The sequence below is a fragment of the Rhinolophus sinicus genome, chromosome 1 (genome assembly GCF_057876585.1).
Source record: "Rhinolophus sinicus isolate RSI-liver-muscle chromosome 1, RSI-T2T, whole genome shotgun sequence".
Lineage (NCBI taxonomy): Eukaryota > Metazoa > Chordata > Mammalia > Chiroptera > Rhinolophidae > Rhinolophus > Rhinolophus sinicus.
Window position 1 is genome coordinate 47,821,269 of NC_142501.1, and position 27,844 is coordinate 47,849,112.

The window sequence follows — 27,844 nt, forward strand, 5'->3', positions numbered from 1 at the left end:
AAATTGGTTCACTACAGTGACAGTTTCCTGTAAAAATAAAAATAACCATCTTCTGTGTGCGTTTATCCAGCTTAAATATACACACACATGCTCATGCGCGCACACATATTTTTTCTTCTTTCTAGTGGTATCCAAGGAGTAAAGATCATCATCAGTATCATGCTTGATGGGATTCTGACCTTGTTGGAGTTCAAGGTCATATAGTCCGTAATGAAGCCAGCTTTCAAGGCCAGGTCCTCCCATCCCCAAGGATCATGTATATTTTCTCTGCCATGCTGCATTATAAGATCTTTGTACATCAGTTCCAACTTGCCCCATTGTTGGTAAGAGGCCCAAGGTAGGTTCTGTAGAAGCATGTAGTTGACCACATTGGCATCCATTTCAAAAGTTCAGCTCCCATCCCAAGCATTTCTCACTTCGTATAAGAGTAAACTTATTGTAATGCCCATAACTGTAAGTCCTTTTTCCTGGCTGCTGTACAGTTATAATTTTGGTATACATCTAAACATTTTTGTGTCTAATTTTTCCATTTCTACTCTCATTTCTCTCAAATCTGCACCCATTTTCTCTTTCCCTATCTTAATTCAAACTCTTATAATTTTTTACATGGAATTTTACAACTTCCTAATAGGATTTCCTCCCTCTCCTCCTTAATATAGCACACAAGATCGATTATGATATGACCTCCTAGACCTTGCTTTCTTCCCAGCATCCTGAACTACCTGCTGTTTTGTGTGCAAAATGCGCGAGACTCTTTTGTGCTCGTGGGGACTTCTCTCTTCTCTGCTGCAGGCCTCTCTTCTTAATCTGCTTGATGAACTCACCCCTAAGACTCAGTGCTAAAGCCTCCACTTCCATGAAGCCTTTGCTGATTGTTTCAAGCTTTCTTCTTGGTTCTTTAAGCATCTTGCTTGTCCTAATTACATTGCTCTAATTATTTGTTAATTGCCTGGCAACCCTGCTGCATGGTGAGCACTTCGAAGGCCAAAGGCCGAGCTTGAGTTATATTCATCTCTGCAGCCCCAGAATGACCACAGTGCTTGGCAGATAAGAGGTGTTTAATGAGAATTTTTTGAGTGTGTTGTTTCTGAATGCCTTCTGAAAACTTCAGGAAGTATTGTTGGTGTTTGGGGAAGTATTTTATCCGTGGTGTGTCTTCAGGAGAGATATTTGAACACAACTGGAAGCTACTGAAGGGAACTTGACAAACTATCTACTTTATAAACATAATTAATTGCCTTGGAATTGGCACAATTTCTCAACTGTGATGCTTAGGGGATCAGAGACTTAAATTGCCATATACATGCAGATGATTCCAGTCTTAACTGCTGCCCAGGGAGCTTTTTGGAGGGAGGGCCATACCAGGACCTCAGAGTATCTATTAAACACGTCTGTATTCATACCTCCCAAAACTCCCAAATTTTCCTCCCACCCACTGCAAAGAAAAATGAATGGTACCTAGATACCTAAGCAGCAACCTGGGATTTATTCAGGAACACCTGCTCTCCCTCATTCTCCCATATTCCATAATCACCAAGTCCAGCTAATTCTCCATCCTGAATGACACTGCAAATCTGTTCTCTTTGCTTCAGTTTTATAGACATTCCCCCCTTCAGGGGCCTCCATTTCTCTCCCTGGATAACTGAAAAAGGCCCTGATTTGTTTTGTCTCCTCCCATCATCTGTTCTCTGAGTACAACTGAGTGATATTTTTTTTTTCTCCTGAAAAGCAAATGTGATCACACAGCGGTCCTACATAGAGCCGTCTGTGACTCTGCATTACCCTCAGAATAGAGTCTGGCTTCAGGGGCTCTGGGGTTGTTGTGCCTGCTTTTTCTTCTAGCTGTGCTCCACTCACTGCCCGCTTCCCCTCCGATGCTTTAGCCATACTGAATCAATTGCCTTTTTTCCCCAAAAGTAACATATATTTTTGCCTTCAGGTGTTTTAACAGAATGTTCTGTTTTTCTAGAACTTCCAAACCCATCTATCTCCCCACTCCCACCTTCAACTTCCTACTCATCTTTCAGTCCTTAAACATTATCTCTTTGGGAAGAATTTCTTTATCCTCCCAAACTGGGTTAACTGCTCCTCCTAAGTGCCCCATGAATACATACATCTGTTAGGATTCTTACTATAAGCACTGTGGTAACCTAATTTGTGTTTGTAACTCTCAATAAATTGTGAATTCCATTGTACAAGGCTAGGTCTCATGCAGTATTATAATCCTAATTTCTAACACAGTGTCTGGACACAGAAGTTGCTCAAGAAGTATTTGTTGACTAAACAAATCATTGCTGATATATAGCCACATAAATGCATTGGGTAATTTGCAGGTACTTTGGAGATCTGCTCAGATAAAACTCTTCATAACCAATATAATCTTGACATTTGTTTTAGCCCAGACACTTACAGCATTTAAAAAAGTACTCATCTCCTTCATTCCGATCTTTATGTGTTTGCTTATAAAGGGTGAAAGGGTCAGTCTAGTCTAATTAGGAGTGAAAAGGGTCTGGGGTGTGTAGCCAGCCCCTACAATACATATGAAGGATGTGTATTGCCTTGGCCTCTGCCAATTAAAATAAAAATAAAGGGGGAAGTGAAACTAGGGGAGAGTTCATATATCTTCTTATGGCAGGAGCAAATTATGAATTTAAGAGAGAAGAGATTATTTAAACAGAAAATATTTTGACCTTGAATAATACAAAATTTGAGAAAAGTGTGTAGATAAAGAAATAACGCTAACCTTCTTGCTCTAGGTTACTGCTGAGGGCAATATTTACAAATGATTTCAAATTTGAATGCAGATGACCTCATTTAAAAGGTGTTGGAACTCAGCTATCATTATCTACACGGACCTCCCTTGCCTAGTTTCAAGTCCAGGTACAATTTATGAAATTTTTCTGAAACACCAGTGAGACTAGTTAAAAAAAGAACACACACACACACATGCACAGAGTATATTGAGTGACCAGCAATGATTAGTCTGTTGTATGGATAATTATTTTAAATTCTAAAAAAGTAAATAAACTATTTGGAAAAAAATTGTATGCACAGTAGACGCAGAGAGAAAATCAATTTCTAAAATGTAGGAAAATATTTATAATTCCAGAATTTGTGGATGTGTTGATAGTGGGTAAAAGACAGCTTGATAGTGGTTAATCTTTTGGAAAATATCACTGTTATGTTTGAAGATGGTTGTCGTCAGCCAATTTGATGATTTGTTTGTATTTTCTGTGCATATTTTTTGTCACTTACACTGCGACTCCTAGTTCATACATATTGAGAGAGAACACAATAAGTGCCATGTAACCACCGGGCGCATAAAATCTCCTGAGATGGAATTGCTGCTTATGAGAAGTGTCTAAACTCATAGGATAGAAACAGTTATAGACATCATTATAATTCAATGTGATGGGTAGAGTGACTAATTCTGCTTGGGAGAAAGAGGGAAGGCTTCAGGGCTAAAATGACCTTTGACTTGTTATTAATTCCTTAAAGGAGTTTTCCAGGCTTTTGTTGAGATTAGAGTACAGAGTGGGGAATGGGAGAGGTTTAAGGAGAAAGTTCTAGCCATCAGAAATGGTGCCAGCAAAGCAGAGAAATATAAAGGTGCATGGGATGTTAGGGGGGAAAAGGTGGGTGTTTTGTAGTGGCAGTAGAATAAGATGTTTAGAGAGGGAATGGCTAAAGATGAAGCTACAAATGTGGGCTGTTTTCAGATTTTGAAAAACATAGTATAATAACTTCAAGATATTATCACATTTTATTCATTTCTCAGATACTTTTTAAGATTAACTCTAATTCGATCAAAATTTTATATGTAAATATATGCACATCCTCCTAAATTAAAAGGACAAATAGTTCTATCAGACTTACTACAAATTTTTATTCATTCATTCACTTATTCATTTATATGTCAAGCACTAAGATTGCTCTTCTTACATGCCAGATGCTCTGCTAAATACTCTACCAATATTACCTCATTTTAAACAAAACACAGCAGTCTTCTTTCTCTCTACATATCATGTACTTATCATATACTAGAGTATTACTCCACAGGGACTTCTATTTTAAACTATTTTAGTTGTTTCTCTTGCGGTTTTCCTATGTGTTTCTAAATAACAGGATTAAACTGCCATTTACTGATATATTGTCCATTGAATTCCTGGTATTATATAGTTATGTCATTATTTGTTAGGTAAGTATTCAGTATTGATATTATTATACTCATGCAAATGTAACTCACAGATGAGTCATATAGAATTCTATGTTGAGTTTAATTTTTTTTGTGAACAGTTTTTGTCCTTTCCTGGACATTACAATTGTCTTGTTACTTGCTTTCTTTTTTATGTACTCATCACTAATTCTTCCAAATATCTTTGTCAGAAGTGTTAGTATCAAATACAGCAGGAACTATCAGTTTCTCCTTTTTTGAAAAGGTCCCTCCTGGAACCCTCATCTCTTCTCTGCTGGAATCTGAGCCTGTGGCCCTCTGAGTTTGCTGCCCAGTTGCTGCTGTAAAATCTCCCTTGGGCCATCATTCTCACTTTTTTCCTGAGTTAAGTTCCCTATTTCTTGGATTCTACATAGTCTTTTCTTGGTTTACGCTCTTGTTTTGGTAGAGCATCTGCTCTAGTAGCTTCCAAAGAAATGATGTACATGAAACTTTCATAGATATTGAACATCTAAAAATATCTTTATTCTGCCTTAATTGATTTTGACTGAGGTGGAATTTTGAAGGTGTTGGTGCTTTTTCTTTTAACACCATTTGGAAACCTGTTGTTTTACATGAGACCTGATTTTGTTTTCCCTCCTCCAAGCTTGTAAGATCTCCTCTTTGTCCCCGGTGTTTTAAGATTTTATCATAATGTGTCTTGACGTAGGCCTTTTTCACTCTTTGTTTTGGGCTCTGAATGAGACTTTTCAATTTGGAGACTCATGCATTCAATTCTGGGAATTTATGTTGAATATTTCCTATTTTTCATTCCCTCTTATCATTCTTTATGCAACTACAAGTATTTTGTTGTTGTAACTCCTGGACTTCCCTCTCTTGCATTTTAAATACCTCAGTGAGAAGCAGTATGGAGACCAAATGAAGACTAACACCCAGGGATAACTCAGGAAGGAAAATGAAATAATGTCAAATGGTTGAGTCCATCCCTTTTACACATTAACGGTATGAAAGTCCATTTTAAATACATGGTTGCTTGGATAGCTGGCCAGCTCTCTGGGAAATGCAGATGCAAACCTCTAGCTTTCTAGAACATTCTATAGCATGTGCCTATGAAGGATCTACCTCACAAAACTGGCTTCATGTGTCTTAGGTGTTTGTATCACAGACATTATATCTAATACTAGAAATCCAAAAAAAGCAAAACACAAAACTGACTTGTCCAGATTATAAAATTAGTGTATTCACCTAATGAAATGAAGGTACAACTGGGAAGGTTTCAACTTCTGTTGTAGCGTGACACACTCAAAAAATTTTTAGAATAGTAAAACAGCTGGAAGTGCTAGGTCTTTTCCCATTCCTTCTAAAAACTTCACTTCTAGCATTATAGTCCCTCCCATAAGGCTTTATAGAAAGAAAACTAAGTCCTCCAAATAAGAGCTGGGGTCTTCTAATTGGGTAAGAATTTGTGATGTTGGCTGTTGATAGAACTTGCATAAACCTAAGGAAGCCAGGAAATTTATGTTCAGTATATGGGGGTGAAATGTCATTAGGTTTTCCAACCTGAGTCATGACAAAAAAGGCAGGCTCCAGCAATAAAACATCAGATTCATGTTTTATTTTTTTTTTAATTTAAGAAAAACAAATATAAGTACATCCTTTTTTTCCACTGGAATATACCATTGTCATATCAATTAAAATACAATAAACTTTGACTTAACAAACATAAGAAACACCTAGAAAAATAAATCACTATACATGCCTCACTGTATTTCCTTATGAATCTCAAAGAGAAGTGGACATTTATAATCCTACTGATAATACTTTCCATGCAATACAATAACATGGTTTCTTTCTTTTTATGTTGTTTTTAACTTAGAACCCTAACTCCCCTCCCCCCTGCAAACATCAGTTTGTTCTCTGTATCTATGAGCCTATTTCTGTTTTATTTCTTCATTTATTTTGTTCTTTAGATTTCACATATAAGTGAGATCATATGGTACTTGTCTTTTTCAGTCCAACTTATTTCACTTAGCATAATACCCTCTAGGTCCATCCATGTTGTCGCAAATGGTAAGATTTCATTCTTTTTTATGGCCAAGTAATATTCTATTATATATATGTACCACCCTTCTTTATCCAATTGTCTCTTGATGGGCACTTGGGGTGCTTCCACATCTTGGCTATTGTAAATAGTGCTGTAATGAACATAGGTGTGCATATATTTTCAAAATAATGTTTTGGATTTCTTTAGACAAACACCCAGAAGTAGAATTGCTGGGTCATACTTCTGTTTTGTTTTGTTTTGTTGTTTTTTTTTTTTTTTTGAGGAACCTCCAAACCATTTTCCATAGTGGCTGCTCCAATTTGCAATCCCACCAACAATGCATGAGGGTTCCCTTTTCTCCACATCCTTGCCAACACTTGTTTTTTGATTTATTGATGATAGCCATCTGGTTTTATTTTATTTTATCTATTTTTTTGCTCTATTTATTTATTTTTGTTAGTTTCAGTTACACTATAACAAAGTGATTAGGCATTTATATACTTTACAAAGTGATAACCCCAATAAGTCGATTACCCATCTGACACTAAACATTGTTATCACAATATTACTGACTATATTCGCTATGCTGTACGTTGGTTTTAATTTGCAATTCTCTGATGATTAGTGATGTTGAGTGTCTATTCATATGTGTATTGGCCATATGTATATCTTCTGTGGAGAAATGTCTATTCAGGTCTTCTGCCCATTTTGTAAATTGGATTATTTGGTTTTTTGGTGTTGAGTTGTATGAGTTCTTTATAAATTTTGGATATTAACTCCTTATCAGATGTATCATTGATGAATATCTTCTTTCATTCAGTAGGCTGTGTTTTTGTTTTGTTGATGGTTTCCTTTGCTGTGCAAAAACTTTTTAATTTGATTTAGTCCCATTTGTTTATTTTTCTTTTGTTTCCCTTGTCTGAGGAGATAGATCAGAAAACATGTTACTAAGAGCAGTCTCAGAGAGTTTACTGCCTATGTTTTCTTTTAGGAGTTTTATGGTTTCAGGTCTTACATTTAAGTCTTTAACTCATTTTGAGTTTATTCTTGTGTATGGTGTAGGAAGGTAGTCTGGTTTCATTTTTTTTTTTCCTTTTTGCACGTATCTGTCCAGTTTTCCCCACACCATTTATTGATTAGACTGTCTTTACCCCACTGTATATTCTTGACTCCTTTGTCATATTAAATGACCATATAGGCATGGGTTTATTTCTGGGCTCTCTATTCTGTTTCATTGATCTATGTGTCTGTTTTTATGCTAGTACCATGCTGTTTTGATTACTATAGCTGTGTAGTATAGGTTGATATCAGGTAACATGATACCTCCACTTTTGTTCTTTCTCAAGGTTGGTGCAGCTCTTCAGTGTATTTTGTGGTTCCATATAAATTTTAAGATTATTTCTTCAAGTTCTGTGAAAAATGTCATAGGTATTTTGATAGGGATTGCATTGACTCTATAGATTGCTTTGGGTAGAATGGACATTTTAATGATGTTAATTCTTCCTATTTATGAGCATGGTATATGCTTCTATTTATTTGTATCTTCAATTTCTTTTTTCAATTTCATGTTTTTAAAAGCTCTGTTTACAATAACTTCCACTTTGGCTAGCTTATTCTCTTCTGTTATAATGCAGAGAAAAGGTCATTCTGAGAAGATGCTCCTCTGAATCTGCTGAGAAGGGGAAAGACCACCCTGGAAACAAATATATTAAGAGCAGATGAGTTTATAAGCAGTGCAAACAGTTTGGCCAAGAGCCATTTGCTTTCCCTTCTCTGAGGAGTTGCAGCATCATCTATTTCCTCACCTAGGCTTGGCCCAGTGCTGGCACACAAGAGGGTAATTTTTGCTGATCTCCCAGTTATCATTTCTCCTTGGCTTGTGGAATACTATTGACCTTCTTTGCCAAAAGCTCACAGGCTACATATATGTCAGGAGTCATGGATTTGAAAACACAGTTTCTCTTTTCATTAATTATTTATTTATTTTCATTTTTTAAGTCCAATCTTACAGACTCTAGAGGCCCCATTGAGCGCCCCAGAAAGACAGCCTTTGGATAGCGGGAGGAATGGGAGTTTAGAGGATGGAGGCGCGGGTGGTGTAGACGTTCTCAAACTTCCTCAATTATGGTGATTTTGGTCATTTATATACTACTATCCCTTGGTGTTCATTATACAAAATGTTAAACTCAGGAAACAATATAAAAGAAGAAAAAAATAAATTAGAAAAATGAAAAGGAACAGTTGGTTAAATGGAGGTTAACATTTAAAAGAGAGAGAATAAGGTAAGAAAACAAGGCAAAAGAATGAAGTGGAAGCTAATATGGGAGGTTTAAAATCACCGCAAAGGTAAAAGGTTAAGAGTTTAAAAATATAAAACACATGAGATTTAAAAATAAAGGATAAAATACGATAAGCCAATGAGATAAAAGGTTAAAACATTACTAAAAGCTATAATGGTTTAGGCTAAAAGGCTACAGCCCATGAGATGAAAAGTTAAAAGCAGAGCATTCCTCGGGATTAAGGCTTTGGAACAGGAAATCAGGACTGAAACGGTAGAAGAAGAAAAAATTTAAAATTAAAATTATATGAATGAAGTGGATTAGGAGACACTACTATTATTTTTTCAAAAATAATTAACAGAATAACGACACAAAACTCATTAGAGGAAGTACATACAGTATGTGGCAACATTCTCAGGGCAGCCTGGCCTTCCCTGTGAGAGAGAGAGGCTGGGTGGAGGCTGCACTGATTGTGTCTTGTGCAAGAGTTGTCCAGGGGCAGAGATAGATGCTGTCACCCCAGGCAGCTGGGGTGAGGACTACATAAGCAGGAGCTGGCTGGGTCTCTGGAGACATCATAGGGAAGCACCTCCTCCCTTGTCTTTGTAAAATTCCCTTTCACTTGCTCTCCATGTTCCAATCGCACTGCCACTCCAGCAGCCGTGGCCTCAGCACCTCCTCGCTAATCTGTGACTTGGCTGCTGCCCCAAGTCTTTTCCCTTTCAGTCTCTCCCCACACTGCAACCAGACTAATCTTCTGAAAACACTATTTTGGTCATGGATTTAGATTGTATAAAAACCTTTTGTGCTTATCATTTTAAAGACCAAACGCTGGCTTTAATGCAGTTTTTCAAATACATTAGAGATCTTCTATGTTTGTACTTCAATTCAAACTTGTGTACTGCATTACTTATGCTAACCTCCAAAATATCTAGCGGTTAACTATTTTAAAGTCCAGAGTTTGATCATGAGATTGGGAATTATTTCAGAGAAACAAATTCCTAATTCCGTTTTGAGAAAGTCGAAGTAATTTAATTTTTTGTTTCAGCTTTTGGTAGAGAGAGAGAGAGAGAGAGAGAGAGAGAGAGAGAGAGAGAGAGAGAGAGGGAAAGAAAAGGAAAGAACTAGATAGAATTTATATGCTTCTGAGAAAATTAGATTTTTGTTTTACCAGAATTAATGTTGGAGATCCCTTCTTAGCTACTCCCTAGAATGATTTTCTTTCCTGAGTTTAAGGATATATTATGTTTAAAAATGCTTCTTGAGTATTTCTCTATTCAGTTCTGAAAATAATAAAAATTCAGCTTCTCTCAGTGTTTGAAGGGGAAAAAAAAAAAAAGATTTGGGAAAGAAACCTAACCATATTTAAGATTATCCCAATGAGTTTTCTGCCAAAACACCAGATGCAACTGGCAAAACACACACACACACACACACACACACACACACACACACACACACACAAGAAAAATCTGCCACAATTTGGTCTCTGGGAACTGTGCCTGACTCTTTAGACGGGGTAAGGAGAGCGAAGTAAAAGATGGACGTAAATGTCAGTCCTACTCTAAATAAACAACGCTTTTACATAAAAAAAAAAAAAAAAGTTATAGTTAAGACTGTTACGATTAAAGCACTAATTCGCATTAAAAATCCCATTATTAATCAGGAAATACAAGGGCACCTCAGAGCAAATGCAGTCTGAATACTGGTCACAGTCACAGCTTGCCTTCCTAAAAACTTTTTTATATCTTCATAATTAACCTTTCCAGCAATATTATAAATTTCGGCCTGGGAGTATTCACGATTCAGAACTTAGCTTTACATTTTCATTTTTTCATGTTGATTTTTGTTTTCCTTTAAATTTTTCCATGGGTTTGCAGATTTAAAAAAAGCCTTTTTAAAACTAAATCTATATTGCATTTGCCATATCCATATTTAGATCCCTTCCATCTCCTCTCAGTAAATGACTGCAGCATTAGGAATAAAATTCAATTTTGAGAAATGGAATGTGTGTGTAACTTAAAGTGAGACAATTGAAGAAAACTTCAAATTAGAAGATAGTTCCACCTTATTATTTCTGAGCATAAAAAATGTGCTCAGGTGACTCATGTCCTCTACTTTAAGCAATTCTACTATCTGGCTCCAGCCTACAACAGGAGCAGAAGCTCTCATAAATTGTGAAAGACAGACTTGCTATACTTCTCAAAACTCTCTAGGATATAAAAGAAAACCAGAAGGAAGATGGGGCTAGAATTTCCTGCCTTCTGCTTTTTAGGTTACCCTAGTCGTACTCAATCTGAGGTTTGAGTTGTTCAGTAGTTCATCATTTAAAAAAAAAATTGTTATGGACTGAATGTATGTGTTACCCCCAAATTCACATGTTGAAGCCTTAACCTCCTCCCTCCCCAGCCCCCAGTGTGGCTGCATTTGGAGTAAGGAAGTGATTAGGTTTAAATGAGGTCATAAGGATGAGGCCTTGATCCCATAGGATTAGTGTCCTTATAAGAATAAACTCCGGAGAGCACCCTGCAACCCCTGTCCGTTCCCACTGCCCGTACACTGAGGAAAAGCCATGAGAGGACATAGTTAGAAGACGGCTATGTGCAAGCCAGGACCAGAGCACTCACCAGAAACCAAATTGGCCGTAAATTTGATCTTGAACTCTTCAGTCTATGGTATTTTGTTACAACAGCTTGAGCAGACGAATACAGTATTTATATTTATACTGATACCATGTTTCCCTGAAAATAAAACCTAGCCAGACAATCAACTCTAATGCTTCTTTTGGAGCAAAAATTAATATAAGACCTGGTATTATATTATATTATATTATATTATATTATATTATATTATATTATATTATATTATATTATATTATATTATATTGTACCCAGTCTTATTTTACTATAAGAGTTATTAATTTTTGCTCCAAAAAACGCTTTAGAGCTGGATTGTCCAGCTAGGTCTTATTTTCAGGGAAACACTGCAATACAAGAAGAGACATTAGCTCCAAAAGGCAGATTGGCTGCAGAGGAGGGCAGGGACCTTGTTTGTCTTGTTTAATGACTGTATCCCTAACACCTGAAGGAGTTCCTGGCTCTTGGCAGGTACTCAGTGTTTATTTTGTTAAATGAATGAAGAAATGGATGAATGAATGAATAAGTAGAGAAAACATCTAAGCTTACCATGATAACTAAATTAATTACTGCAGTGGATTGCAAAAAGGGAGTATTGCATTTCCTCCCTTAAAAATTGTATCTGTACGCCTATCTTGTTTATTTCTGATTGTTTTGGGGCAGTCCCAACTAAAAGCAATCCTGACGGTTTTTTTTTATTTATTTTTTTTTCCATTTGGATTTCACCAGTATTTCCATTAATATTCTCTTTTCTTTTCCAGTATTCAATTCAGCATACCACGTTGCATTTGGTTGGCATGTCTCCCCAACCTCCTTTGGTCTATTATTGTTTCCCAGTTTTTTCCTTGTTTTTCACGACCTTTAGGAGTACTAGCCAACTATCCTCTATAATTGCCCCCAATCTAGATTGGTCTAATGTTTTTCTCATAATTGGACTGGGGTTATGGGATTTTGGAACGAATACCACAGAGGTGAAATGCACTTCTCGTCACATGTTATGAGAAAGCACATGAAATCGCTAGTAATGTTAAACTGAAGTTGTTTGTACCAAATTATTATGATTACTTATAGTATTAGCAACAATAATAGTTTGCACCTTCTGATTGGACCTACAAGATCTCAATCTCATCTCCCTAAATTTAGATATAAAAACTTCTTCCTTGTCACCAATGTCATGGAAAGTAAGATTATGTGTATATTTTGTGTGTAGTCTTATACATAATGAATATTATCTTTATAGCCTAATCTTTTCTCTTTGTCTGAAGAACCATAGTGAAATATGCTGGATAAATTAGCAAGGAGGGATTTTTCTCTAAGGTTCTTGGTTCATTTCTGAGATCCAGAGAGTAGGAACTTGGATGGCATAGAGCCCAAGTTGGCCCTCTAGGCATTAATGTATTAGGCACCTTATAAAATATAATTTATTTAATGTCCCACCAGCCATACCACCCTCAAGCGTGATGTCATCAACACATTAAATAAGGACATTTGGGACCACCAAAAAAAAAAAAGTTTTGGCAGGTAACCCAGAAAGTAGTATGGCAGCAGTAGAGTGGTCTCCTTTTAGTGACACCTGAGTAACGCACTTGTGAGTAATGCAGAGGGCAGTGTCCTCTGTGCCGATGTGCAAAAATGAGAGACATAAAACTAAGAGTCAGACCACTTCATTCTAAAAAGACTGAGATATTTTCCTGGGCTTTATAATTTATAGGAATATTTATATTGGACCTTATCCAAAGTTGAGTCAAATTAGGGTGAGTAGAGTAGCCTCTGGGGGACAGAGTTCTCGTCCAGAAAGGGTGGTTTCCTTGGCCAGGGTTTGGCACATGAATGAACACTTTGCTTTCAACAAAGTCTTTAACTTGCCCAGCTTCACTCTTGAATTGGACCCATTGGGCCTCACTAAACTCTTCAAATTTTATTGACTATTTACATTTTACTTTCTGTCTTGGGATATAATGTAATGTATCCATGGTCACTGGGCAATCGAGAAGTCCCTGGGACAGTGAGAGGTAACTGAATAGATAGTAAAGAAAATTTTTGGATTGCAGTTATTTTTGACCATGAATGTTGACTCAAACTATGATTTCAAAAGGAGCATTTTTAAGTGTCTTTCTCTAGTTCAATAACTTTTTGAATATGTATTATGTGCAAATTACTCTGTTAGATCTAAAAGGGTACAAAGAGAAATAAGAAATGACCCATCCTTCACGTAATATTGTTAGACACAAATCAAATTTTTAATCAATAATAAAATCCAGACTATTAAATATAATAAAAACAGAATTGAAATATAACAATAGATTTTGTGAAGCTGTTTACATTATTAAAATAGATAGAGATATGTAAATTGGATGTATGTAAATTGGATGGACATTTTACTCTAAGAGATAAAGGCATGCCTGGTTTCCCATAAACATTTCTGAGTCTCATAAATTAAACTTTACAGTTGCCCTTGTGATTTTGTTGTGGAGATATTATCTTACCAAACTAGAAGTCAACCTTAGACCTTTCAGCTGCATAACTTGGAAGTTCTTAATGTTGCAGCCACATTCTTTGGCAGAAAATGCCTCCCAAGAATTCTGAGTTCCTAACCTCAAAGTTTTCTTGGAGGTATGTCATCAACCACACCTATAGTCACCATCATCATTCCTTTAACATTCCACTAAGCTCAGCACGAATAGTTAATCTACCCAACACATATTCTTGACTTCCAGAGTATTAAATGATGTGATAAATATGAAGAGGCGTGCAGAGAAAAAAGTGTAAAAGCATTGTAGTGTTTTTTGTCATTTGTTATTTCTGACATGCCTTTCATAATCTGTGGCTCTGAGTAGGTCCTGTTCTGGAATGCACTGCCAAGCAAGAAGGACCCCCATCTTTGGTTTCTAGGGATGACATTGTTTCCCAGGGTAGCCACATTTTTTTTCCTTCTTTCTAATTTTTTTTGGTTGGAAAGAGCAGATGAGGGTTTGGGAATTTTTCTCATTTTCATATATTTTCAGCAATGCATTTAAAGTATTACCATGTTTTCCTGAAAATAAGACCAAGTCTTATATTAAGTTTTGCTCCAAAAGACGCATTAAGGCTTATGTTCAGGGGATGTCCTCCTGAAAAATCATTTCAGGGCTTATTTTCCGGTTAGGTCTTATTTTCGGGGAAACCCAATAGGTTGGTGCAAAAGTAATTGCAGTTTAAATTGCAAAAACCACAATTACTTTTGCACCAACCTAATAATTGTATTTTATTCAGCATTTAGGTTTTTATTATTGAAGAGCTTTTCAAAATATCTAATTCAGGATACTATTCAAGTGGAAGTTTTCTCTAGATACTCTAGAGAAAGGAGATGGAATAAATGTATGTGATTTTATCTCATTCCTTTCAGCTTTATCTCCTGCTGTACTCATAAGACGCTCTTTGCAGTGAATGCATGAGTTCTGTAATCAGTTCACTGATATTATTAGAGAGCACACAGAACTCTCTTAGGTTCTCTGCTGTGCTTTCTGCAGCACTATCTCCTCTTCCCCGTCCCCAAAGAAACTTTTAATTGCTGGGAAATTTTAGTCATTCTTGTGGAAATAGGAAATATAACGTGGTCCTCCCCTGAAAGAACAAAAGAACGTCAGGGCTCTTTTGCTGGTTCTTCAGGAAGTCTTATCTTATGGAGTAGGCCTCCTGAAAGAACTTGGAAGAAAATTTCATGGTGGAGCATGAGTTGATATACTGTTGTGAGGGCCATAGCTAGAATTGCAGTATGATCAGAACAGCCAGAAGGGTCAGTTAAGATACAGAATAATGGGGGGGTTGGTGATGGCAAAAAAACTCACAAAACTTACATCAGTGCTTATAATCTGTCAGGCATTGTTTTCAGCATTTTGTGTATTTAGACCATTTTAATGCTCAGTCAACCCTATGAAAAGGTACCATGATTTTCTCCATTTTACATAGTTTAAACACCTTGCCTAAGGTCATCCAGATAGCAGGCGGGGGATCCAGGCCTCAAATCCATATTCTAAATCTCCATGCTGCATCTCACTGGATTACCTGAGATGCTAACTCTATGGCCTGATCTTAGGACCACACAGTCATCTATTTAGATACGAATTTGAAACAAGATAAATTTCAGTTTTGTCTTACATTAGCAATAGGTAATTACCACGTTTCCCTAAAATAAGACCTAGCCGGACCATTAGGCCTAATGCGTCATTTGGAGCAAAAACTAATATAAAACCGTATTATATTAATTTTTGCTCCAAAAGACGCATTAGAGCTGATGGTCCAGCTAGGTTTTATTTTCGGGGAAACATGGTAGTTACATCTAGGCCTTTGTATATATTTACTTAGTGAATTAATAGTTTTCGTTTTTTCTTTTAAAAGCAGGTGGTAAAGGTAAGAAAGAATAGGTTGTGTCCCATGTTCACCAATAACATTCAACAAATATTTTTTAAAATCTTGTATTTTAAGTATCCTCCTCTATGTACCAGTTGCTATATTAAAATTTGGGATAACAGAGTTGGACAGGACAAGCAAAGTCACTGGGCTATGGGGTTTTAAAATCTGGTGGAGGTTATAGGCAAGTAAATAAATGTACATAGAATTGGATAAAAAAGAAGAGATATCCCAGTCTTGTCTACCCATAGATACCTAGTTATCTTGGGATTTTACTGTTAGATTAAAGTCAAAATTAAAAAAAAAAAGCTACCACTAATACGCATAGGAGATAAACTTAAAGAAATTATGGCTGTTGGTCTATGAAATTTCGTAATGATAATTCTCTGGCACCGTGAAATTTTACATAATAAAAAGCATTGACTCTGGGTGGCGAGCACATAATGCAATATATAAATGATGTATTATAGAAATGTGCACTTGAAACCTATATAATTTTACTAACCAATGTCACCCCAATAAATTTAATAAAAATTTTTTTAAATGGTAAAAAAAAAAAGCATTAATGGGGAAAAGCTGTAATTTTAACATTCACAGGTATATGATTTAAGAAGATGGCAGCACATTGGAATAGCACCAAATGAAACTCAGAAACATTTTGTTGAATGGATGAATGAAGAGAAGCAAAATTGACTACAGAGCTCTTCCATCTTTCCCCTTAGTTGAGAAACACTGGAACTGTTCTTTGTAACTTGATTAATTATATTCTTTATGTTAATAATTGCCCTGCTAGATCTTAATTATTTTATCAGATTTTACTTTTGTTTGCAAAGAATTTAGCAATTCTCTGCTTTGCTCTGTTCTAAGAATATCTGTTGCAAATCTAGTGTTGCATTTATTTGAAACTAACAGCTGCCCAGTAGCACCTTAACAGCCCAGGTGAAATTTACCTGCAGATTCCTTTCTAAAAGAGGACGAGTTCTAAAAATTTACCATTAATTACATTTAAATTATGTGATATGAGTGCTATGGGAATGGCGATAATTCTCCTTGTTTAGCAGTATTCATCAGTGTTTGGTGTTTATGGTAATCCTAATGTATTTAATCCAAATATTTAGATACTTAAAGGCTACAATAGAGAAAAAAGTCAGTTTGAATTTGAAGCCAGCTGGTTTATCTGGCTCTTGGCTAATGCTTTCTAAGTGAAGTGCCACTGCTGAGACTCTATAACTTTCTTTGACTACTCATGTCTGCCTACCAATCACATCAAAATAAATTTGAATGGTATAATAACCTGAGGCTTTAGGTGGAGCTTACTTTTCAGAACTCAGCAAACAATAAGCTACTGCTACAACAACCATTCCAAAGAAAGCCACAAAGCTACGTACTACCAGACTAGACTCTATAAATCTTGGTGTCTGTCTGTGATGCCCAACTCAGAAGTTTTAGCTAATTCTGCAAGGAACATTTATGAAACCTTTACAAAGTCTCCTCTGGACACATAAAATACTACAGCAACAAGATACTTTTTAAACCTTGAATTTGTAGAATTGCTCAACAACCGACTAGAACTTACTCGTATAGCTAAATCTTGGTAGTGAGTCTATTATGCTAAACTTCTACGTACACTGTCTCTTATTCCAGACAGCAGCCCTGAGAGGTGAGGATTGTTGTTAACCTTATGTTGTAAGTGAGGAATGCAAATTGAATAACTCATTTAAAGTCATGTAGCAAACATATGGGCAAAGTCGAAGGTCACTGAGCTAGCAAATGGCAGGGGTAGGATTGAAACGCAGGCCTTTCTAATTCAAAATTCCATCTGCCTTGCTGCAGTTGAGGAGTCATTTTAGGCATCTGCCTTGGGAGAGTGAAAAAGTTATAAAGAAGACATTGGGGCAGAATTCAAGACACAGAAACATTGGGTAATTTTGTGGCCATATGATGGTTCTTTTTACTCTATCCCTCAAAATGAAACCCTTTCTAACTTCTCTTCTCCCTTTCTTCCTGTTGCCTCCGTACCCCTTATTTTCTTTGGTCACCAAATTGCTTATTCCTACTATGTACTAACATGGGCACTTCTTCCTAAGTGTTCATCATGATCTGCAAAACTGTCTATGTATCACAAGACAAAGGAGAACTGAAATATAGTTAGATAAAAGAGAGTGTCAGAAGAGAGTAGAGATCAAAATATATCATTCAAACCTCAAAGTCAAGTTTTGTTTTTCTGTACTCTTCCAATAAACTGGCTGTAAAGAATCATCGATTGCATCTTAGAATTTGAAAATATCATAGATATAATCAAGTCAACATCTTTACTGTAAAGATGAAAGAAATGTGTCCTAGGGAGCGGTGGTGATGTCAGAAACCTAGCAAGTGGCAGATCTATGACTTTGCCCTGGGAACCCTCATACTGTGTTTTCCGAATCCATGTGACCGGTCTCCTTTATGGCACACAGAGTGACCGGCTACTGTCCAAGTAGGAGATTGCATACTGTGCTGGATGAGGCAGGATACAATTGCCTTTAAATCTTTGAGTTCTGGAATCAGATAGACTTGGGTCCAAACCTCAATGCTGCCACTTAATAACTGTGTGATTCAAGGCATGTTACCCTCTTGAAGATTCAGTTTTCTCATCTGTAACAAGATGATGATACTTCATGCCTCCTGTGGTTTTTGAGAGGGTTCAAGGAAATGTTTATAGATGGCTTGCTTGCTCTGTGTTATGTTTTCTGCTGTTTATATGTAATACTTATAATGTATGCTAAGTGCTTAGAGTATATAGTAGTAAATGTATGCATATATGTGTGTATTTGTGAGTGTGTGTGCACCCATACACATATTGGGAATGTCTCACACACACACACACACACACACACACACACACCAGTCAGGAATTTCATTTAAGCCTTGTCTATATTGACTTAAATAAATAAATAGCAGTGTCCTGTGGGAGGCAGTTCCAGGGAACGTGTGGTAGTCCCATGGAGCGACCAGGGCTCACACTCCTTCTGTCTTTTTGCCCTGAAGGCTTCTACTGTCAAGGTCCCTGGATGGCCACTCAATCATACTGCCATCTGTACTTCATGCAGCCAGATAGTCGGAAGGAAGACAAGAAGGAGCGGAAGCACAAAGCATGCTCTCCTGGAAATGGTGCCCACTGACATGTAAGTTCTCCTGCTCATGTATCTGTAACATCTCTATCTACAAGAAAGACTGGGAAAGAGTTTTTATTTGGTCATGTTCTATCCCCACATGTGTGAAATGAGTAGGTGACTGGCAATTTGTGTCACATATTTATCAAGGTTTGGTGAAGATTCCATACAACCCTCTCTAATTTATTGAGAAATACACACACACACACACACACACACACACACACACACACACACACAGTATGTTTGTACATATACATTTTAGTGTGAAGAAAACATGGCTACTTATCATGTGTAGAGGTCAGAAATGTAAATATGATTTTCTCATAATCCTAGTGAATTGGTGGCTGGGCTTTGGGGCAGGGATTAAGCAAAAAGAAAGTTACCCCCAAAAAATTATTTTTTGTGGGTTGGAGTAACTGAAGCAGGATTCAGAAAGAAGTATAACAGCAGAGAAAAAGCAAATTGGCTAGAAATGTGATCAAAGGGATGGCTATGGAAGGAAGTTCACCTAGGTAGAGAGCAATTATCTAGGAAAGAGAGCCATAAATAGGAGATCTAGAAGGTACTCTTGCTCAAGAAGTTGGGAAGCTATTTAGGGGTAATGTCACCTAAACTTGAGGTCAACAGATGGGGAAATTGCAAAGGGATGGCCTGGCTTCCTCACTGATGCGACAGGAGAGAGAGAGAGAAAATGAGATTGAGAGAGAGAGAAAGAGAGATCTACAGTTCATATTTGGGACAGAAGGGAGTTTAAGATTAGAAGGGAAATAAAATAGCTTATAATAAGTTGTTCCAAGTTGAATTGAGTAATGAATCTGTATACTATATTTCATGACATCTAATAAAATAAATTTTCCACTCTTGCTGCCTCCCTGAGCTTGGGCTTTCTTCCACACCCCTTACTGAGCAGGGCCACTGGGGAAAACAAACAGCAAAAGACCACAAAGCCAAGTTTGAAGTCTTAGAAGAGAATCTCCTGAGACACTGGCTGAGAACCATAGAAAGTTGTGGCAGAAACTTTCTGGAAATTTTCCATTCTAAGATACTTTGAGCCCATTTTGTCATAGGCCTTCATGATTTGACAAATGAATGAAATACTGACTAGTTCCAAATATTAATATTGGCTAATTGTTAGTTGACTAATTGACTAATAATTAATGTTGTCAGGTGTGTTTGAGGATAAGCACGCCTAGCACATATTATGGACTCAATACAAATGTAATTAAATTTATTTATTAAAATAAATTAATGAATAACCCCATCTAGACAGTACTTAGCATGGCTCCAGTAAATGGCAATATGGTTATAATTACTTATTCAGCTATTGATAGTGTTACAAAAACTGGCTTGCATAAAGTATAATTTGAGTTTATTTTCTAGTATTTTGTTGGAATCATCATGAATGGACTATTCCCATGTAATGAAAAAGTACTTTGGAGAAATAACAGCAACAATTGCTTTAAAACATGTTCATTTCTTGGTAAAATGCCTTGAAATCCTATCACTTTTCTCAAATCTACAATTTATATGGATAAGAATGTCATCGCTCTTCCCACCTAAAAGTCCCCTTAAACAGTTTAAAATTATATCTAATATTTATTGATATTCGGAACTGATTGGCTAAAAATCTTTTCCTGACTCAGGCTGTCTTTGTTCTCTAAACATATTTTTAAAGAGTATGCCTTAGAGGTACAGGTTTGATTACCTTAAAATCTTTCCAACTTTGTATATCCGATGCTAGTATGCATTCATTCAATAAGAGTATGGCCCTACTGTGATCAAAGCAGTGAGTCAAATAAGATGTGATTCCTGCTTTCAGGAAGCTCTCAGTCTACCAAAAGATAAGAACATACACACCATTAGTTAAAATAAGTATAGTGCTATCAGGTGATGTAAGTGCTAAATTACAGTGATGTAAGTGCTATAATGATGATTTGCATAGGGTCCTCTGGCAACATAAGGAGGCAGATTAGTGCCATTTTTAAAAGCTTAAAGTTGGGTTTTGATGTCTGTATTTAAGCTTTCCAGTTTGCGTATACTCTTCACTAGCTGTGCAATGTTGGGCAAATTACTTTATCTCACAGAGCCTCAAGTTCCTCATCTGTAAAATGAAGATAATAGTAGTATTCATTTCAAAAGGTGTTGTGAGGACTTAATGAGATATGTTTATAATGAAATCACTTAGAATAAAATAAGAATCCCTTAGCATTGTCTCTTACCAATTTCGTCTTTCCCACCTTCTTCCGCGCTGGCTTCACACCAGCCACACTTTCTCCAGACCCTGCAGTGCCCCAAGCTTTCTCTGCCTTAGGACCTCAGCACACGGCTAGATCCTTGTTTGAAATTCTCTAACACTTCACGTCACCCCACTAATGAGGACTCATGCCTGCATTTCAGCCTAAATGCCTTTTTTTCTGATCCCAAAGTATAAATCACTTCCATTTGCTTTGCTGTCTTCTTTCCTAACTGCCTATTGTTTTCTTATAGAGAACTTGTCATAATTCATAATTCTATATTCTACTGTATTTATATAATATTTATCTTCCTCACTAGGTAGTAGGTCAAGGAGGGTAAAGATGATATCTTTTTGATTCATCACCATAAATTTAGTTCAATGCAAAGCCTGGCACACAGGATGCAATTTAAATACTTGATATTTAAAGAATAAATGAATGAATGGCAACATGACTTTGCATATAAAACATTAACACTGTGTTTGCCTCTGAGTAAATGTCTTTTAAATGCCGACTTTTACCATTTCAAAAAGCAGGCATCAGATTTAGATTGTGGGGGAGGTCAGAAAAATTTTCTTAGATGAGATGACATTGGAGATGAATTTTGAAATCAAGTTCTTATATTCCCCCATACTTCTGGCTTTGCACAACTGGGGTTTTCCAGGTACATCAGTGTGTTTTATGGCACTTCAGAAAAATTATAGGGAAAAAATGAGAAGTCACTCACCTTTGAAATAATTTTGTATAGTTTCTTCCGAAGTGTTTAAGGCATAGCCTCACATCTCTTTGAGGTAGATAGCAGGAAAAATGCTTATTTCTATTTCAGAGATAGAGAATTATGTAACAGAAATCAAAAGTTGAATCAGGCTTTGTGATGGAACTTCTGGAAGAGATGAAGGATTAAAAACAGAGGCAACAAAGCAAACTTTAAAGCCTACAGGTCAAGAAGACTATTACTAAATTCCCAGCATGTTACATGTTTGGCAGCCATAGGCTACTTGCTAGAGCTGATCCACCTAAAGAGGGTATGCAGGAAAAGGGAGTGGTCCACATTCCAGCAATCTGGACCCCCCAAGAGAAACTCACTAGAGTCTCATTAGGAATCAGGATGTGTCTGTGTTGGTGGGCTTTGGCCTTGATCCTGCAAACTGAAATGACCTCTAATAGGTAAAAATGACTCTGATAGTCTCAAATGTTGCAAGGTGCACATAGTCTTCACTTAAGAATTGTTTTTCCCCCAGAAAATACTGAAGAGTTCAGATTTGAATGGCTATTTATGGAGTTTTGTAGGAGACCATCATTCTACCACATGCAGTAATATTTCAACTTTCCCAATCTAAGCTCGTTTAAATAACATAAAACAACCAAAGATGATGAAGTATTTAACACCTGTTTTCCTGAAAATGAATGAAAGGGAGAAGGATTTAGATCTTTTGGGGGGAAACTCATTGAAGTTTACAACAGGAAGAAAAGGATGCTGATGTCTGTTCAAAAAAGTTTTTTTTGTTTTGTTTTATCTTTTTTTTCATTCTTCCTTGGTTTCTTACCCCTACAGTAACAATTCTCAGAAAAGATAACAACAGAGACTATTTATCATGCCCAACTCCTCAGTTTCCTGACTCAGCTTGGGCTGGCTTTTCCCGACCTATCTTAATCACTGGATTCAGTGTCCTTCTGGAAATGAGCACAGGTTTTTTTTTTTTTCCTGCTTTACATGTCAGTCTCGTAGATTGAGGCTACAACTCCTTTGAGTCAACATTTCTTTAGTGTTTATTACAGGGTAAATTCTAAGCTCTAAGAAAGCAAAGACAATAAAACAAGATCACTTCCTATGAGGAACTCCAATCTACTGGGTAGGGAGAAATGCCAACAATTTGTTGCAGTGAGGTAAGTACTGCATCATAAGCACACTTTTTATGGAAGCCCAGGATAGAGAGAGAGTAAGGCCATTAAATCACTCATTTATGGAGCAACTACTTAAGGCAAAATCTTGCTCTGTAGCTGAGGCAAATAAACCCTGAAAAAGAAGTTTATTTTATTCCAGGAATTCTGCATGCTCTTATGAGAGGCAAACACATAGATAAATAACCAAAACAATATCTAATGAAATCTGTTATAGGTCTTTTAAACTAACTGAAAAAGTGCTTTATGTCTGGTAGGACATCTATTTCAAGCATTATGCTAAACTAGAAATTCTAAAACCCTCTCATGCCTAAAAATGTTCAGTAAAGTATTTTAATATATGTTTTGAAATGCATTGCTGAGCTGGAAACAAAGTAACAAAAATCCTAAGAGGCTGAAAAATGGCATGAAATTATGAATACAAATTCATAAAGGTGAGCCAGTTGTGCAAATCAACGGTTTTCTAAAATTATCTAATGTTTCTCCATGACTTAAGAGTGTTGGTTTTGTCACTAAATGTGGGTCATGAAGAAAGATTAGGACCACACCAAAAAGGATATCAGATTAGAGGTAAAAAAGCCTTAATACCCAAAATTATAGTCAGTGAAGAAGGAAGAAAAATTCCTTCTTTGACTCTGACTTTGGCTAGAAGGGAAAATTCTCCTCTGAGTTGGCCATTGCAGGGATTTGGGGCCTAAATTCATGCTACTTTTGTGTTTGAGATACTTTAAGCTGAGAATTTATTATAAAGTGACCTCATGTTGGCACTGTCCCAAGATGCTTGGAAGAAGCAAATATAAATCCTCTCTGGAAAAATGCACCTTTTAAATCTACACCTCAAAATTCCCACAGATGAAGTTTATGGAACATATGCTTATGATAACACAATCGTAAAATTCAGAGAAAGAAGCAACAAAAAACATGAGTCAGTAAAAAAGAAACGAAATAAACAAAAAAAAATGAAACACTAAAGAAACATAAAATAGCCAGACCCACAGAGACATCAGATGTTGTAATTATTGAATTAGTAGATTTAATGTGTTTAAAACAATCAAAAAGATTATTTGAAATATGAGTTTAGAACAAGATATTTTAAAAAATGAACAGGCAGATTTTAAAAGGCTCAAATAGATATTGTAGAAATAAAAATGTAATAATCGAAATGAAAGATATAATGAATATCTTAAACAACACATTAAACAAAGCTGAAGAGAGAATTAGTAAACAGAAAGATATCTGAAGAAATCCAAATGTAGCCAGAGAAACAAAGAGATAAAATATTATAAAAGAGAAATTAAGAAGCATGAAAAGATGCAGTGAGACAAAAGTCTAATTGGGCTTCCAAAAGAAAAGGAGAGAGAATGCACACAAGCATTATTCAAAGTGATGAGGTCTGAGAATTATCAAGAAATAAAAGAACTATGGATCCTTAGGTGCAGAAAGTCCAAAAAGTTCCAAGTAAGTTAAATAAAAAATTCAGATCAAGATATTTTGTAGTAAACTTTCTGAATACTAAAAAGAAAAATGAAAACTCTTAAAAATAGCCACAGGAAAAAAGCCAGTTTATCTATAAAAGAAAAATAGTTAGATTGATATTTAACTTCTCACAAACAGTGTAAACTAAAGAACATAGAAAACAGTCTTCAAAGTGTAAATACTTAACAACTTAGTATTGTGTACTCAGAAAAATGGTCTTTCAAGCTTGAGAACAACATGAAAGTGTTTTCAGACAAACAACTCTGAGAAGTTTTTGACCAATAATACACCCTAATTATGTAAGAAGGGCAAATGGACAAGAACAATTTGTAAACAATGACAATACTGTCTAATTTTGTGGGCATAATAGTGATATAATAAAAATATTATAGTAATTAGACTTTCTCTGATTAAATACAGATGTTAAAATTTCTAGGTTAATGATTAAAATAATGAAGGAAGAATTTATAATTCCAAACTAGTTGTGGGTAGAAACAAGAATGAGAAAAACACAAAAATATGCAAGAAAGATTAAAAAGAAACAAAAAAGCAGAGAATTTAAAAAGCACAAAATAAGAAACTAGAAACAAATCAAAATATGTCAGTAATCATAAAAATGCATATGGGCTAAACTTCTTTTGTTAAAGGACAAAATCGCCAGACTGAGAAAGAAACAGAAATTCAACTGTATGTTGAATTCAAGAGGCACAGCTAAAAGAAAAGGATTCAGAAAGGTTGAAAGTGAAAGGCTGGAACAGTAAACACATAAAAATGCTCAAACTCCCGTCGCCAGGGAAATATGAACAATGGTACCAGTAACACATCCTCCAGACATCAAAAATTAAGAAGTCCATAGTTGGCAGGGCTGTGGAGCAATAGGAGTGTTTATACATTACTTGTGAGAGTATAAATTGATGCCATCGTTTTGGAAAGTGTTTGATATTACGTAGTAGAGAAACTCCCACGGGTGTCACAGAACTCATATACAAAAATGTTCATAGCAGCATTGTTTGTAATAGTCCCAATTAGAAAAATCCAAATGCCTATCATCAAAACAATGGAAAAATGTGGTATATTCATGTACAGGAATACTATGCAGCATTAACAATGAAAAAAACACAGCCACACAAAATAGTAAAATGTTACAATTTTGGCCTAACGAGAGAATACGCTAAAGAATTCATAGATAATGGCATCATTTATATAAAGCACAAAAATGGGTGAAATAAACCACATGATGAACAGTGAACTAGCCATAGAGCAAATCTCAATAAACAATCAGTTCATACGGACTCTGTTTTCTAACTGCACTTCAATTAAACTATTAATAGAAATTAATAATATGCATATGCTTTTAAAACTCTCATACATTTGACAGTTTTTAAAGAGGTTGGATTTGTATGTGGAAGATGAATAAGAATGTCAACAGGAATTGTATAGTAGAAACGAAGGCTGGAATTATGGAGGGCTCACTTGGTGCCAGGCACAGTTCCAAGTGCTTCATCTGTATTATCTCATTTATTCCTCCAACAACATTATGAATTAAGTTCTTTTATTAGCACTGTTTTCCCATTAAGGCAACTTGCCTGTAGTCACACAGTTGGTAAATGGGGGAGATGGGATCCAAAGCCAGGCCATCTGACTGCAGAGATGGTCTTAAGTAGTTTGTTATGCCTGCCAACAACAGCACAAGTGGAAAAACAGGGAAATGCTAGGATGTTGGGGACCGTGTGTACAAGGGCAGGTGGACTGTGGGGCACGTTGGTGATAAAATATCTGGCAGTGGAAAGAGCAAAATTTGAATAATAAATTGGATCATGTCTGGGTGTACTAGGGAAAAACTGAAGGTTATGGAGCAGAAAAATAATACAATGAAATCTGTATTGTTAGGAAGATCTGTCTGCCATCATGGAGGAGACACATTTGGAGAGCGAGGTAGCAAGATCTTTTAGCAGAAATTAGAAAGGGCCTGTGCCAGATAAGTTTGGATGGAAGAGAAGTGTAAGAGGAAGGCACATTTCTGAGGAAGAATTGATTTTTGATACTTGACTAGATGTTGAAGACAATTCCAAATTTCCAAGCCTCGGCAGCTGGGAAGATTGTGATGCCATGATCCAAGATAAAGAATGAAATTAAGGAATAAGTATGTGGGGAAGGTTGAACCCTGAGTTGAACGTGTTGACTTTAAAGTATGTATGAGATGAAAATACTTTGCGTTGCCAATGCTGGGAATGGGGCTGGAATCAAAGCAAAAGCAGCAAAAAAGGAAGGGCTACATGTGTAGGCTTGGGCATCGTCCTACACGGTGGGAATGCATCATGGGCTGCTTCTGGGAGAAATAGCTTCAAAGTAACATGTCCAAATTCCAGATGGTAAAGGTTAGAGGAGAGAGGGGGTGAAATACAGACATCGACATCCGGTGCCTGCTCATCTTTTAAGAGGCTGGGTAGTGAAGAGAAAGTGAAGGAGAAAATGGTAAACTAGAGAAAAATGGTGTCAAACTGATAATGACTGCTGACATTTATGGAGTGTTTATTAAGAGCTTTACATAGATTATCTAAATTAACCCTCACAACTCAGAGATGGGTACATTTGTTATTTACATTTCATAGATGGGAGAACCGAGGCACAGAGAGATTAAGCTCACACAGATAAGTGGTGAAGTTAGGATTTATATGTAGGAAGTCTGACTAAAATATACTTTTTATTATTAATTTATTATTATAATGTATTATAATTATCATTTATTACAATTACTTATTATTATTATTGTTATTAAAACATGATACTAAAACACGGCAGTATTCTCACCAGTAGTTGAGATTTAACCTTGCTTATAGCATAAAGGGAGTGCAACGAGGAGAGGGATTGTGAAGAAAGAGGGCCGGTATAGCAGAAAACAGGAGATGCTGGGATTGACCAGGACAGGAAGGGAAGGAGAAAATGTTTTCCTTTGAGACTAGAAGAAAGAAAGGGGTGAGGAAGGTACTTTGAGGTGTGAGTGTCAGGAAATTATGGGGATGGTGTTTGGACGATTTGGTCCTGTGGTTTTTTCGTGAAGATCATCTGTTGAGGTAAAGGGAGACCAGAGCAGCTTGTGGCACTGAGTGGTAGCTCTTGTTTGAAACAGCTGGGGACCGTAGAGGCTGACATTAGTGTCTAATGTCAGCACATAAAGTAAAAATCACATGTAATCAAAGTTACTTTTGAAAATCCCTCCAGTCTCCTATAAAATAAAGTATATATGGTTTTGTGTGTGCTGTCTTGTCTCTTAGTCTGACAGAGCCAGCTTTACCTCTAGTGATGAAACAGATGGCCATTTCTTTGGTTGGGCATCAGAAGAATGAGTTGGCTTGCACATTGAGACTCCACTGTGCAGGATGGAGTTACACACATAGCCTGTGTAGACACACGAGGGCATGAATACGGGCCTGACGTATTAGCTGTGTGATGGTGGGCCACTTTACCAAATTTTTCAGAGTCTCAATTTCTTTCTCTGTAAAAATGACTAGTATGGGCAGAGATTCAATGCTCAATTACTAGTACAAAATAAGA